A 16,584-nucleotide genomic window follows, 5' to 3' on the forward strand; every position below is an offset into this window, starting at 1 on the left:
TGTGTCTTTGGGACTGTGAGTGGTTGCGGCCTCGCACATGCACCCTGCTCCACTGTTGTGGAGGCCACCACTGTCCTTTGGGGGGCCACCACTTCCCTGAGAGTTGTTGCCCAGTCATGGCACAGCCATTTCATTCCTCCCAGGGCCTGGTAAACGACTCATGTTCCAGTCCTTTTCCGAGTGTTCAGGCAACCTGAGTGTTCAGTTCAGTTTCCCTACTAGCCCAGCCCACAGTTTTTGGTTACTGGAGCTGAGTCTTTCCTGGGTTCACTGACCATAACCAGTGGAACATGTTCAGAATATTGTGATCACTATGGTTTTTTTTTTGTTTTTTATTTTTTTTTATTTGTTTATTTGACAGACAGAGATCACAAGTAGACAGAGAGGCAGGCAGAGAGAGAGAGAGGGAAGCAGGCTCCCTGCTGAGCAGAGAGCCCGACGTGGGACTCGATCCCAGGACTCTGGGATCATGACCTGAGCCGAAGGCAGCGGCTTAACCCACTGAGCCACCCAGGCGCCCCTGTGATCACTATGTTAAGGAGATTCAAAACCTTACACTATAAAGCATTGTTGGAGGAATTAGGTTATTTATTTGCCTAAGGGAAAGATACTTCATGGGAGACCTGAACACAGTCTTCAAATATTTGAAGAATATTTGTGGTAATGATGGATAACTTCTTGTCTACCTACCTAAGCAGTAGAACTAGAACTAGTAAGTAAAAGTAACAGAATGACAGATTTTAGTTCAGCATAAGAACTTTCTGACAGAGCTATCCAAAGCTGGAATGGGTCGCTTTAGAGTTTATTACTTGTCAATGGGGATACTTAGAGTTAGATTTGTATGCATGTTATGTAGGCCTGTTGCATGGAGAATTCAATAATTGGTTGGATGAATGGACTAGATGGCCTTTTAGGTCTTTTATAACTCTTATATCTTATGATTAATAACATTTCATTTTTTTATTTTTAAATGTAATTTGTTTCATGGGATGAAATACAGTTATAAGACCTTACTTGTGCACCAGTAAAACATGATGAAGATCACTGTATTATTTAATAATGAGAAGTAGGTGTACAAATAGTACTGCTTGCATATGTCTATACTGGAAAGACTAGTTAACAATTAATGAATCAGTGTTCTGGTTACATTTTTTTGCTGTAAGTGTAATGAAGTATATTTCAAAAGCCAAATGCAAAACTGTATCTTTAAGTAGAAAACAACTCTGAGAGACCTTGTATTGGGCCTTAAGGCATTAAACATATGGATGAGCATTCCTTAGCCATTCCTTCACAGCTTTCTAACTCTTTGACCTTACCCACAATTTTTTTATTTTTTTTCCTATACAATGTGTTCAGCACTGATTGTTTGTTTATATTGGTCATGCTTCAAAAGAGATCCTGATAAAACAGCTTTGGAGCAAATTTATAATGGTGAATGAATTTATCCTTATGAATCTATTTCCTCATCCATGAAATGACATTGTAACAGCTGCCCTACCTACCTTTCAGGCTTATGATATAATGTATATAAATATAGTTTATAAACACTAGGAGTTGTTGAAATATGAGGAACTATAACTAAGATTAGTTAGTTTGAGTGATTGTAGTCTCAGGTAAAATTTAAATATAAAAGTGTTGACTATGTGCATGGGTTTCATCAGTGAAATTCAAATGTAATTATAAAATTCAAACAAATATTTATCACAGAGATTGTAAACAAAACTCTGGCTTTAGATAATATATGTATCAATAGGAATTGTTATTATTGACATTCTTAACTGTTTTTCTTGCCTAGAGACATTCCTAATGGAAATTCAGGCTATACACAACCACAGCCCCTTATCCACAGTTGAGAAGTTTTTTAAAAATTCTAAAAATATAAATTTTTTTCATAATTATTTTTGGTGGCAAACCCTGACCTAACATGAACTGGTTTAGTAACAAAACCTAGAAATGTGAGGTGCTAATTATTGTACTTATTTATTCCCTTTGGTGTGAATAGGGATGTTTCTTACAAAAATATTAAATGTATTGGATTAGAAGGTGCTACTCCAGATCCCATTGGAGATGTTATATAAAATATGCTATATATTCCCATATTGCCTTTCTAATATCTGAAAAATTCAGAAATTTAAAAGATGCCCTACCACCACCCAAAGCATTTCAGAAAAGGAACTGTAATAGCATTTATATAGACCCATCTTTATCTGCACTCCATGGGCATATCTAATTGTTTTAAAAATCATAGACTACTTAGTATACAAAGAAATATTAGAAGCTAAGAGCAGAGCATTGTATTGCATCACAATAACTTCCTGTTGTTTAAAATGTTCTAATTTCTTTTTTTTTAAGATTTTATTTATGTTTTTGACAGAGTGAGATCCCAAGTAGACAGAGAGGCAGAGAGGCAGGAAGAGAGAGAGGAGGAAGCAGGCTCCTTGATGAGCAGAGAGCACGATGTGGGGCTCGATCCCAGAACCCTGAGATCATGACCTGAGTTGAAGGCAGAGGCTTAACCCACTGAGCCACCCAGGTGCCCCAAAATGTTCTAATTTCTTAGCCCAAGATCTTTTGATACCTCAGTTTGTTCTTACTTTTTTCCTTTGCCCAACTAATATTAGATGGATGTTGGCATCTGGATTTTTTATATTAAAATTCTTGACCAAATGTGATCTCGTAGTTTACTCCAGAGAGTGTCTGTTTTTAAAGACCAGTCAATCTGAATCAGCGAAACAAAAAGGCAAAAATATGTATCAAAATCAGCCTGAACTTGACACCCTGAAACATAGCATACCTTTTTAAAAACATAGTATAGCTTTTAAAATATACCAGTATTTTACCAGTAAAAGAAGGTGAAGTGAAAAACCCTAGGCAGACTGTTGTTCATCCTGATAAGCCCACCAAGATGTTAGTGCTTTATTTTGACTCTCTCATACATGAGGACAGATAGTTTTCATTCAGGATAGATGTCACTGGCCAAGGATGTATCTACCTATATACTTCGGATATTGAGTTTTTTTTGGTTTACTAGCAGTTCATTTTCAGAAACCCATTTAAGAATGATTTTTCACTGTCTATACCATATTTAATTTTCCTGATATCTACCTTTCTGGCTCTTCAGAGCATGATTCCTCTACCACTTTTCTTAGGAACTCATGGAAGGAATTGTTTTGCCCTAAAATATGACAATTGACTCACTAAGTTTTAAAATCACTCCTATTTGGGAAAAAAAATATCTCTAATGATTTTTTTAAAATATATCAAACTGAGTCAAAAGAGATATAGCACAATTAATCGAGTTGGGAATTGTAACTTTGGAATCAACGGGATTTAAATCAGATATTTGGATCACTAAACAGCTACTTAGTGATAGTTGTTTTTTGACTTTTATTTTAGCTTTTTATTTTCCCAAGACTCTTTCACTCTTCTATGGTTACAGGTACTATCTTGTTTTATTACTACATTGCTTTAACTTCTTTAAATTCTACTTAACCCTCCACCCGAACTTGTGCTTATTGGTCCCTTAGTTAACACTGGGCTATTTTATCTATTATTCTACTCATTAATTTATTTGTATAAATTGTTCTCTATTTGTTTCACATAATTCTTGGGTCTTCTGATTACCTTTACATTTTTTCTGAGCAATAATTATGAGTTAATTAAAGCACTTAGTACCTGACATATTATGAGCATTATATAATTTTTGGTCATTTTTACCATTTGATTACATGTTTAAAAATTCAGAACTCAAAAAGTTAAAATTTTTAAATATGTATTTGGTATTACATATCATTAAATACATAATTTCTGTATGTTTCCTTTAGAAACTGTACAGATATATTTTCTTATGCAAATTAAACTCTGATTTAACATATGATTTATACCGTTAGATATTATTAATTTTTTATCTACTTCCTCTGATATATATTATAGTGTCAGAAAAAAATTGAGCAACTATCTTGTTTCATCTTTGGTCCTTCCAAAGTGTACTATTTCCCTTCTACATTTCACTGCAGAATGACTACATGGACTATCCAAAACATATCCCTTGGATCATTGGCTTTGACAAATATTTTCCTTCCTATAATCTATTTGCTTGCCTCTCTTTTCAATTCTGATATTTTATTAAAAACAGTTATGGGATGATTTCTATAAACTGGTCACACTATATTAAAACATTATGTTAGAAAGAACTCTATCTTTTGAAAGGCTTTTATATTAATTTTTGGCACTCATAACAATGATAAAATGTTAATCAACTATAATATTTAGTAACTGTTCAAGGACTTTTAAAACAATGGTCATTTGGGAGGTGAAAATTAAATAGATATATGTCCCCAAAGTTTTTATTTCAGAAATTACAAGTTAATTTTGATTATGTAAATGGACAGTTATGATAAAACAAAAATATTTGGAGATATATATATATATATGTATATATATCCGTATCAGTTACCTATTTATCTTTACTATTTTTTTATTAAAGTTAAAGTAACATAAGGCATATATTTTTAATCTTTAATATGTCCTGTATAACACTGGAATTTTTTGAGATTTCATACTTAGAATTGCCTTATATAAATTTCTCATTTGAAAATATTTTCAACTGTAAGAGCATTAATGATGCAACAGTAATCCATTCTTTGTTTCCTAGCAACAGTATCCATGGTGTTGTGGCAACTGAGGTGCAGAGAATGTGAGGAGATCAGTTGATGGGGAACTCTGGAGAAGGAAGTTAATCTTCAGAGTAGTAGTGTTGTTAAACTCAAAAAAGTGTGCTACCAAAAGACACGGTGAGAAATCTCATAGAAAGGAAGTTCACTACTTTTCCTTTTAGTTTCAACTATGACATTGAAATTGACATTGGAATGACATTTCCTTCAAAAACTTATTTTATTCAACTGAAATTTATATTGAATTTCTTAGGAAATTAGCTCTTTTATTAACAATTGTGTCTATAATTATGGCTGTGGTAAAATTGAACTCAGTTAATGTGATGAAAAAGGCATCAGTAATTATGTTTGAATTTTACTTTCTGTGCTTAAGTCAACACTTATAGATGATAAACAAAATATAACTGATATGTTGATGCAGTAGCTAGAATTATGCTTATTCAAAGCTCCATGTTAAGGGAATTACAACCCCTGCAGATTAATTGACTAACACATTTACATCTCAATAAATAACCAGATAGTGAATGATTTTGAAAACTTCACACATTTCTAAAGTGAAATATTAAAGTCTATACCTCATGTTTTTTAGATATTTTGTTTATTACATATCAGTGAAAGAATGTTACAGTTAATTAAGTATATTTACATATATATTTCTTTCTATAATCCTAAACTTCCTTTCAAGATTTATTTTTCCTTCTATAAAGCACCCATTAGTTATCTCTTTTGTACAGTCCTTAGATACCTTAAAAGTGAACTTTATTTTGTGCTAGTAGAAACATTTAATGGAAGTAAAGTTTGGAAACAATAATCCAATTAATACATTTACTATTACTAGTTATAAATTTAGTGGATTTCATTGAAGCAATTCTACTTTCAAAAATACTGCCCTTTGAGCATGAATTTAAGTTTGTGTTTATGTTGGCAATGTTTGAAGATGGAGGAATAGGGTGTCTGTGGGTGTGTTGGGGAAAGACATTTGTCAGACAGCATTTTGGGGAAGTAGAGGAAATTGGGTTTTTGTGTGGGGTGAACGAAAGAGTAGTATTATTCCACTGGACAAAGCCCTACAGTAAAGGAGAAAGGAAAGTAATAGATACCAGCCTGGAGTAAGTGGGACCCATATAATTCAATGCTATGAACCACCTTAAATTCTGTGCCCATAGGCTGCTATGGAAATAGTTTTACACTACAAAGGGGGGATAAACCTGGGAGGCAGAAAAATCTGTAGAGTGGGTGAGTGTGACTCTAAGGATCTGTTGGGGGAAGTACGGTCAGTACCCACTTGTTGCTGAACAGCCGTGGCTTAAGGGCTCTGACAGCTATTATGATTGCTCTCTTTGCTCTCTTTCCCTTCTTCTTTAATTTTTTTCTTTCTTTCCTTCTCCCCTTATTCCTTTTCTTTTATTTTAATTCTTGCATTTCTCTTTCTTTTTCTCTGGCCACCATTCCCCTTCTCTTCTATGCTTAACAGCAGGCCCACTCCAGAATCACATTCTAGCACCACATCCCCAACCCACTCCAGTTATCTGGATGGATTTGAAGAGAGCAACAGTTGGTGAAATGAGTTTTTATGGTCCAAAAGGTGCTGTGAAGGGAGAAGGGGAAACAGGCTAACAAATATATATTTTTAATGCTAAGGCTTTTTTATGGAACATTCTGGTGGATTCCTACTATTCTGCCTCTTCAGATAGTGTTTCTGAGTCATATGGAAGGTATATATGTTGTTGCCTATAATTCTGGAACCCCCTTCAGTCTCCAGAGAATTGTTCTTTGATCCATATATGTTGACAGGTTATGCACAAAGAGGTAACAAATCTGGATTGACTTGGAGGATGCTTACCTGGTTACTGGATATATTGTGAAAGTCATGGTGACCTGAACAGTGTTTAGTGCAGAGAAGATGGAGATTTTATCTCACTGGGTAGCTTAAGCTCACAAGTTGCTTGGAAGCCTATTGTACTTCAGTCTTTTCAATGATTTCCCTACCTTGTCACTCCACCCTAAGGGAACCAGAGTTCTCACTGACCATCTCCACTCTTTGAGGTTAGTGGCAGTTTGGAGAGGCAGCAACTCTTTGCATTGGGTACACTAAAAGCAAAAGAATTCTGACTTGGTGACTGTTGAATTTGCATAGCTATCAGCCTTTACCAGCCGCTGTAAGGAACATAGGAAGAAGAAAGTGGTACTACTGAGAGGTCTCACACTTCCCATTACAGGGGATTTTAGCAATAAACATCCACAGCAACATAAAAAATATAAGCAAACACAAGAAAGCTTATGTATATGAGTTGGGGCAGTATGGGAAGGAAATGATAAGATTTCTCTAGGATCAGAGGCAGGGGTTTAACCTGGGGGAAGGTAGCTTCTTTTTAAACTTCTGAGTATCATGTTTTTAAATCCAGAGCTGTTTCTCTTTGAGGCTTTGTGTTGTTTTCTCTAGAACCTGGAATGTTGATCTTAATTGTTCCAATGCACCTTTCACCTGAGTATTTATCTCCAAAACCCTCTTTTAGCATGGTTCCATCCACATATAAGAATTTCAAGAATAAGTTATTTCCCTATTCATCAATGACAGGAAACCAGGATTCATGTTTAATTCTCAGTAAGAACACTATTAGAACAAAAATTGGAGCTAAGCAGGGTGTTTGAAAAGAGACGGTCATGAAGTAGAGGGAAAGGCAGACCAGGATATAAGTGACACTAAAGCAGAATCTATCTGCCTGCCGTTTTGTGGGTATTAATAGAAACTAGATATTTTAAACATTTCTACCATCTTTCAGTACAGGAGAAATTGATGTTTTCCTACCCCTCCCTCCATGGGCAAGCATAATTACAATAAGGTCAATAGCATCTCTGAGCACCTTGCTACTTCTAGTAGTTGAAAATGAAGTTATCACACGTTTTTAGCATAATTTAAAACATTTTTTAATTAAGTAAGTTTAAAAATAAATGTTTTTTTCCTCAAATTTCATCATTATCTGAAATGCATTAGTAAGAGGCTAGAAATTTGGAAAATGAACCCATTCATTTCATTAATAGAATCTCAGACAAGTGAAATAGTTTTGTGAATTAACCTACATCGGAACAGTTTTAACATCAGTATCATGAGATTTATTCTTCAGAACCAAATTTGAAAATGACTAAACTGGTATTGAAAAGTCCCTCCTAAATGTTTAAATGCTGTAGACTTTTAACATCAACAGTGAATTATGGAATAAGTAATACAGTGTTTTGTGATATATGTATTGTATTAGGACTTAAGCACTGTGGTTAATAATATAAAAATTCCATACACACAATAATAGAAGCCTCATATAACCATTCTAAGTTAAATTATAAACCAATATTATGATTGTTATCTATATTAAAAGTTTTGGAAATGTACAGCTTTCCCTTTACACTTTTTCTTTTAAAACATTCATTCTGAGGTGGCTGGGTGGCTCAGACAGTTAAGCGTATGCTTTTGGCTCAGGTCATAATCCCAGAGTCCTGGGATAAAGCCCTGTGTTGGGCTCTTTGCTCAGTGGGAGTGGGCTTTTCCTCCTCCCCGCTGCTCCCTCTGCTTGTACTCTCTCCATCAAATAAATAAATAAAATGCTTAAAAAATAAAAGTTAAAAAAAATTCATCCTTTTCCAGATTTTAACCTGAAATATGTTTTAAGATTTTTTTGTAATTATTTTTTTTCAATTTTTTATTTGAATTTTAGTTAGTTAACATATAGTGTGATATTGGTTTCAGGATTAGAATTTAGTGATTCATCACTTACATATGACATCCAGCGCTCAGTACAACAGGCACCCTTCTTAATACCCATCACCCATTTAGCCCATCTCCTGCCCATCAGCCCTCAGTTTGTCCTGTATAGTTGAAATCCTTTTATGGTTTGCTTGCCTTTCTCTCTATTTTTTTTCCCTTACCCCTATGTTCATCTCTTTTGTTTTTTAAACTCCACATGGGCTAATAGAAAAGTCCACAAGGATAAACAAGCAAATACTTTATTATAATCAATGACTTTTAATCAAGATATTTATTTTTAACAGATTATAAAATAGTGCCTATTTAGGTTGATAAATGAATTATGATTATAGTGTTTATATAAATATTTTGGGTGTTATCCACACAGCTTAATGTTAATAGTAGTTATTAAGAGTACAATGGAACATCATTCAGCTATAAAAAAGAATGGAATCTTGCCATTTGCAGTGACATAGATGGTGCTAGAGAGTATAACGCAAAGTGAGATGGGTCAGTCATAGAACGACAAATAGCATATGATTTCACTCATATGTGTAATTTAAGAATCAAAACAAATGAACAAAGGGAAAAAGAGACAAGCTAAGAAACAGACTTTTAACTATTGAGAACAAATTGATGGTTACCAGAGGGAAGGTTGGTCGGGGGATAGGTGAAATGAGTGATGGGGATTGAGTGCTTGTGATGAACACTGGGTGATGTATGGAATTCCTTAATCACTGTATTTTACACCTGAAACTAATATAACACTTTATGTTAATTATACTGGAGTTAAAATAAAAATAAATAAAAAGAGACCAAATTTACTTTAAAGTATTTTGCATCTACAATTACACTCTAAACACAGACTTATTTTTTAAGATTTTATTTATTCATTTGAGATAGAGAACACTAACAGGGAAATGGCAGAGGGAGAGGGAGAAGCAGGCTCCCTGTTGAGCTGGGAGCCTGACCTGGGGTTCAATCCAGGACCCCGAGATAATGACCTGAGCCGAAGGCAAATGCTTAACCAGCCTAGCCATGTAGATGCCCCAACACAGGCTTATTTCTACATTTCCTTTTAGGCAAAACCTATTCTGCTTTTAGTGGAACAAAGAACTAATGAGTTGAATTGAAAAGAAAAACTGATTCTTTTGAGTTTTTAACTTCCATTTTACTTTATATATATTTTTTAAACTTCACTTGTTTTGCCTTCCACTGCTTTGTTATCTCTGATGCTATCCCTGTGCTTTGGGTTTGCACAATAAAGAAGCAAGAAAAAAATTGTCTCCAGTATTGAGGATACAAGAAAAAAATTAAACCTATTAAGATAATTTAATTAAAAAGTTTATCTCCGGGGCACCTAGGTGGCTCAGTGGGTTAAACCGCTGCCTTCAGGTCAGGTCATGATCTCAGGGTCCTGGGATCGAGTCCCACATCGGGCTCTATGCTCAGCAGGGAGCCTGCTTCCCTTCCTCTCTCTCTGCCTGCCTCTCTGCCTACTTGTGATCTCTCTCTGTCAAATAAATAAATAATAAAATCTTTAAAAAAAAAGTTTATCTTCTTTATCCTTACATAGCTATTGTAATACTTTTATTCCTTTTACAAGTACCACTTCACTCCCCAGCAAATATTAAATTTAAAAAATATGGTATGATTAACCAACCATTTGATTGACATTACAACTTTATTTTTGAGTGCAAAATGACAAAATAGTACATGTTTTACATTTTTCATCACTGAGCCAGATACAAGCAGTAATCATGGTGGGGTAAGGATTTTTTTTCTGATCCTGGCCTGACTTACGGGTCCATAGGTATCCTATCAATATTTTCTTAACTGTTCTTTCAGATTTGAATGAGTCAAATATCAGTAGGAGTTTTCTCTTAGGTTAATATATTACTTCACTCTTTACTTTTGTCAGGGTGAAAACAGTGCAAGACTTTTCTAAGAGATAATTAACACATTTGTTTTTTTATTTTCTATTTAGTGTATTATATTATTAATGTCATCCAGGGTATTCTACTGTGTTATTGAATATAACATGGAAATATCAAAGTAATATTATTTGGCAACCATAATATTTTCTTCCTGAAATACTATTTTTTTTAAGATTATTTATTTATTTATTTGACAGAGAGAGATCACAAGTAGATAGAGAGGCAGGCAGAGAGAGAGAGAGAGGGAAGCAGGCTGAGCAGAGAGCCCGATGTGGGACTCGATCCCAGGACCCCGAGATCATGACCTGAGCTGAAGGCAGCAGCTTAACCCACTGAGCCACCCAGGCACCCACTATTTTTTTTCTGAAATGGGTATTTGTATTTGTATTTTATTTTATTTTATTTTAAAGATTTTATTTATTCATTTGACACAGAGAGATCACAAGTAGGCAGAGAGGCAGGCAGAGAGAGAGAGAGGAGGAAGCAGGCTCCCTGCTGAGCAGAGAGCCCGATGTGGGACTCGATCCCAGGACCCCGAGATCATGACCTGAGCTGAAGGCAGCAGCTTAACCCACTGAGCCACCCAGGCACCCACTATTTTTTTTCTGAAATGGGTATTTGTATTTGTATTTTATTTTATTTTATTTTAAAGATTTTATTTATTCATTTGACACAGAGAGATCACAAGTAGGCAGAGAGGCAGGCAGAGAGAGAGAGAGGAGGAAGCAGGCTCCCTGCTGAGCAGAGAGCCCGATGCGGGACTCGATCCCAGGACCCTGAGATCATGACCTGAGCCGAAGGCAGCGGCTTAACCCACTGAGCCACCCAGGCGCCCGGGTATTTGTATTTTTAAAGAGATAATAGCTGGTTGTGAGTAAGCCATAGCTTAAGTAAATTACTGCATTGTCCTTTCTTACCATTTCTCACAGACATTAGTATTCCTTATTAGAAATAAAAGCAGTATACCAGCTAAAATATCCCATACCTTTTTCCATAGATAAATTATATATATACATATGTATATATACATATATATATATAAAATAGTTCATTGAACTAATATAATACATTGTAATCAAAATCTGTTTATCTATATGTAGGATACATATATATTGGTAGTGACAGTTTCTAAAGCATAAGAATCCACTTCTGTATACAATTATTTATGATAGTGATACTATTAGGCTTGTTTTTAGAATCCTAATACAAAGTTTATAAACTTTTTATTTGTTTAAATACTTAGTTGAGAAAATAATATTGAACTGTTAAAATGTGAAAAAAAGCCTATAATGTACAAGAACATTTATTTCAATTAGAATTATCTAGATTATTCAAAGTAATGCTTTAGATTAAATAGAAATAGCCAAATTATGAGGGACTAGGTACTGCTATTGGGACTCTACTATTCCTTTACACTTACCTCTCAGTTTTCTATTCATTAGTGATTCTTAAGTTGTAGCTCCCTGAGCAGCAGTATCAACATCACCTGCAGAGTTGGTAGAAATGCAAATATTCAGGCCCTACCTCTGACCTTGATGAGAAGCTTTGAAGGCAGGACCCAGGAATTTATGTGTTTATAAAACATAACAACTATGTAATTCTGATGTATGCTAGAATCATTTCTTCTGTCAGTCTTTATGTCTCTTTATCTCTCTGTATATGTATATGTCTATGTGTATGTAATTTGTAGGACCACTGACCAGTGATCACATTAACCTGTGTATAACATTTATAAAAGAACTCCATTGTTGCATTTTTTTCTTCCTGCAGTTTTCCTGATTGATTCATTATTTTATTCAGTGATAAAATGAAAATCACTATCTTTATTAAAGGATCCACTGAATCATCATATTAATCCAACTGTATTGCATTCTCAAAGTAATCCTCCCAATGTAAGTCTTAAACCTTTTTTCATTCTTGTTGAAAATATTATTCTAATATTGATACAAATACAAAAAGAGTGACTACATTTTCCTTTTGATCCTATAGTCAAAAGGACTATAGCCTGTATAGGGTGGTGATAGGGAGAACAATTATACAAGTGTCTATTTGCAGTTCTTTGTGAAGTCTTGCCAACTCACACATCTTGCCTTGCATTCCAATGAATTTAACTAGCTGAATAATGGAAACTACTTTCTGTGTTTACTATAGCTAGATACATTATGGGCACACTAGTGTTGGTTAAGCTAGATGGGAAAAGTGATAGCTTCAAGGATGAATAATTTGGAAGAAGTCAGAGAGTCAGAACAAGACTTATATGCTCTGCAAAATACTATTGATTTACACATTTGGAGAAGAATAATTAAGAAAATTTCAGATTTTGTACTTCTATTTGGGTTTGTGTGACACAATATTGAAGAATTTCTGCCTTGAACTTGAGCTTTTAGTCTGTGAAAATATAGCTTTATATTTCACGTTCAATAAACACACTTTGAGTAACTAAGAACTGTACTCTACCCATGGCAAATGTAAACAATGTGAATGGTTTTGTTAGTGTTTTCCCACCTTTTATATGATAGTCATCTGAAGTTTATATTTAGCCATTCTCTTTGGTTCAGCAATTCAAATTTCCAAGTTGTGTAATGTTTTTGTTATATATATATAAGTATTTGACTCTGCTATATGAAATATGACAGTTAACTGCTGAGCCATAACCCACACATGAAGATAAGTCTAATTCTTTTAATGTCATATGTGAAATCTGTGATTACATTATATTGATATTGTACATTATGTGAAAATAGTAGATGTGCCAGAGAAGCATAACATTGCTTTGAGATCTTAATTATCCATGTTAATAGAGATGAGCATTGATAGAGGTGTATACAAATTCCAGATCTGTGTCAATCATTTATATTTATTCCATTGTGACATATATTTCATAATATTTTATATGCTCATGTATGTTTATATGTCTATATGTGTGTGTGTATCACAAATTTATTTTTGGGGGCCTGGGTGGCTCAGTCATTAAGTGTCTGCCTTCAGCTCAGGTCATGATCCCAGTGCTGGGATCAAGCCCCACATCTGTCTCCCTGCTCAGCAGGGAGCGAGCTTCTCCCTCTCCTCCTGCCTGCTGCTCTCCCTGCTTAAGCTTGCTCTCTGTCAAACATAAATAAGTAAAATCTTAAAAAAAGATTAAAAAAACATTTATTTTTATAACTATGCTTTTTTTCTAAGGCTATTTTTAAAAATTCTAATTTGCATTTCATGTACACATAGCTGTAGAGATGGTAGGTAAAATGGTAGCTTGAAATTCCTCAGTAATAATGTTAATTCAATAGAAAAAGGGCTTTGTTTATTTATTTTTATTTTTTTTAAGTAGGTTCAAAGCCCAATATGGGTCTTGAACTCAAGACTCTGACAGCAGAGATGCTCTAGTGACTAAGCCAACTAGGTGCCCTCCAAATGGTCTTGATTTTAAAAATAAGTTTATGTAGCTGTGGATACAGAAAGGTGAAAAAAAACTGGTTATTAAAACTATGATTTTGATATTTAGGTAATATATTGCTCAACCAAATGAGCTTTACCACATTTTAGCAAGTTGGTGTCACTGTTATTTTTTTTAACAAGAAATAACAGGCCTAAAATATTCTATATGTGTATTTTTTAAGCTCTCTAGATAATTCTGAAAACCAGAAATTTGGGGTGTCATTAACATGGGTGATCAAGCAGCAACCAAATATTTGTACAGTGATGATCAATTTCCCTACATCACTTCTCTTGTGTAAAGTGAAGTTAAAATTTGGACAACCTATTTCTTGTCTTTGCAAGATCATAGTATGATTTTTTTCTGGGAAACAAAATTCTGACCCTTCCTTCCCTCCTCTTATATCTATGAGCAATTTAAGATATAAAGTAAGACTTCTTATTTCTTGACTTTTTGACCAAGGACTCCTACATTTTGACAATTACTTATTTATGACTTTGGAGGGTTTTATTTGTACATAAGTTTCCTTGTACATTATGTACACATATTGTACATAAATATCCTTCTATATGGAAAAGAATGTGGTAATATTAATGTCAGTATACCAATGTAGACAATCTTTATTTTCAGATCATTGATAATTTTAGGTATAGGTTTACAGGGGGACTATAGGCCTGGGATTGGAGCATTGAATTTTAAACTTTTAGATAATATTGACAATGGATATCTGCCATAAGAAAAGGAAAAATTGCCAGTTGCAATAGAAATTTACATATTAAAAAGGAATTGGGGAAAGTTTTCTATATCAATTAAAGTTGTATAGTTTACATGTGATATTTCTAAATATTAGGTAAATGATTGACCTTGCTTAGGCCTTGACATGAAACCAGCCGTTATTAATTATTGTTTTTCCAGTTTGAGAATTTGAGGGTAACACATTTTGTTAGCTTAAAACAAATCAGTGATATTTCCAGGAAGAGAACTTAGGAAATAGGCCTGCCAGTTCTTACTGCATAATCTGTTCTTCATGTAACATTTCATTTTTTCCAATGTCCTAAAGTCAATATACAAACCATTTCTGTTGATGGATGAATAAACAAAATCCATCAACCTGGTGTATAGTCAATTCAGCCTATTTATCTTTAAGGATTGATTTGGATATTGACATTGCTAACAAAATTTACTGAACATTAGTAATTAATGTGGCTTAAAATGAAACAAAGAATACCTTATATGAGCCATTTCATCCCATAATAAAAATAAGTACTTTTTTATTCACATATATGGAGATTTCATATACAGAAACAGAATATGTTTAGTCTTAGTCTTATCTTCCCATTGACATAGATTTGCCATTGCTTAATTGGCCTTTTGCAAAATGCTTGGACTGTCAAAGTCAATTCAAAATAAGTCAGTATAAGAAAGACAAATACCATGTGATTTCACTCATAAGTGAAATTTAAGAAACAAATGAACAAAGAAAAAAGACCCAAAAAAAACCCCTAAAATACAGAGAACAAACTTGTTGTTATCTGAGGAGAAGTGGGTGGGAGGGATGGATGAAATAGGTGAAGAGGATTTAGAGTACACTGAGCACGAGTAATGTACAGAATAGTCAAATCAGTTTATTGTACAACTGAAAGTAATGTAACACTGTATGTTAGTTATACTGGAATTAAATAAACAAAAAGCAAACAAATAAATTGAAAAAAAGAAAAAAAAAGTTGATTCTACAGATGTCAAATAATATGATGATATTTGCTCTAGTTCCACTAGGGAAATAATACAACATTAAATTCTAAATATTAAGTTTCTGTAACAATAGCTCTTTACACAGGCAAAATATGAATACTGCCTACACAAATCTGCCTTAAACTTTATATATATTTTTTTTTAATTTCTGGAATTCAGGGAAGAAAACCTAAACCCAAAGCTACATCAATAACTACCACTTCTTTTTTTATTTTTCTAGTTTTATTTGCTTAGACAGCTTAATAGAGTATTTGAAGATCTGCGTAGTAGTTGTAATTGTACCAAATTACATAATAGTATTATCTTTAACAATTGCATTTATAGTATTTATAACTTTAATTTCTTAACACCCCCAAACCGTAAAATTTTCTGAACATATCATATTGCACATTTGTAGAAAACCTTTTTTAAAGCTCAGGAATCTCAGGGTTTTGTATATCCTTGCTCTCATTTTGGAGACAAATGGAGTAGTCTCATGTATTTTTCACTTTTTTTTTACATATTTCTATTTTTTATTTTTTATTTATTTTATTTTTTATTATGTTATGTTAGTCACCATACAGTACATGATTAGTTTTTGATTAGCATTCCATGATTGGTTGTTTGCGTATAATACACAGTGCTCCATGCAATGTGTGCTAATTATTATTTCCTTCAACCAAAATTTCTTTCTTTTTTAAAAATTTTCCAGGGTGCCTGGGTGGCTCAGTAGGTTGACCCTCTGCCTTCAGTTCAGGTCATGATCTCAGGGTCCTGGGACTGAGCCCCAGATTGGGCTCTCTGCTCAGCAGGGAGCCTGCTTCCCTCTCTCTCTCTTTCTCTGCCTACCTTTCTGCCTACTTGTGATCTCTGTCTGTCAAATATTTTTAAAAAATAAAAATAAATTTAAAAATTCCATTATCCAACTTATAATACATCACTAATTTCAAATGTAGTGTTCAATAATTTATCAGTTTTGTATAACACTCAGTGCTCATTGCATCACTTTCCTGACTTAAAGCCCATCACCCAATCACCCCATCTCCCACCAACCTCCCATCCAGCTACCTTCAT

General features: G+C 33.9%; 1 protein-coding gene across 1 annotated transcript in view; it reads left to right on the forward strand.

Annotated features, from left to right (window-relative positions):
• TENT5D (terminal nucleotidyltransferase 5D) overlaps nucleotides 1-16,584 on the forward strand; it is a 50,424-nt gene that overhangs the window by 30,846 nt on the left and 2,994 nt on the right. The window contains exons 3-4 of the mRNA XM_032331755.1: nucleotides 4,655-4,793; nucleotides 12,120-12,241. The gene's annotated coding sequence lies outside the window, so the exon portion shown is untranslated. The remainder of the gene's footprint in view (nucleotides 1-4,654; nucleotides 4,794-12,119; nucleotides 12,242-16,584) is intronic.

This window comes from Mustela erminea, chromosome X (assembly GCF_009829155.1).
Source record: "Mustela erminea isolate mMusErm1 chromosome X, mMusErm1.Pri, whole genome shotgun sequence".
In the NCBI taxonomy this organism is placed as follows: domain Eukaryota; kingdom Metazoa; phylum Chordata; class Mammalia; order Carnivora; family Mustelidae; genus Mustela; species Mustela erminea.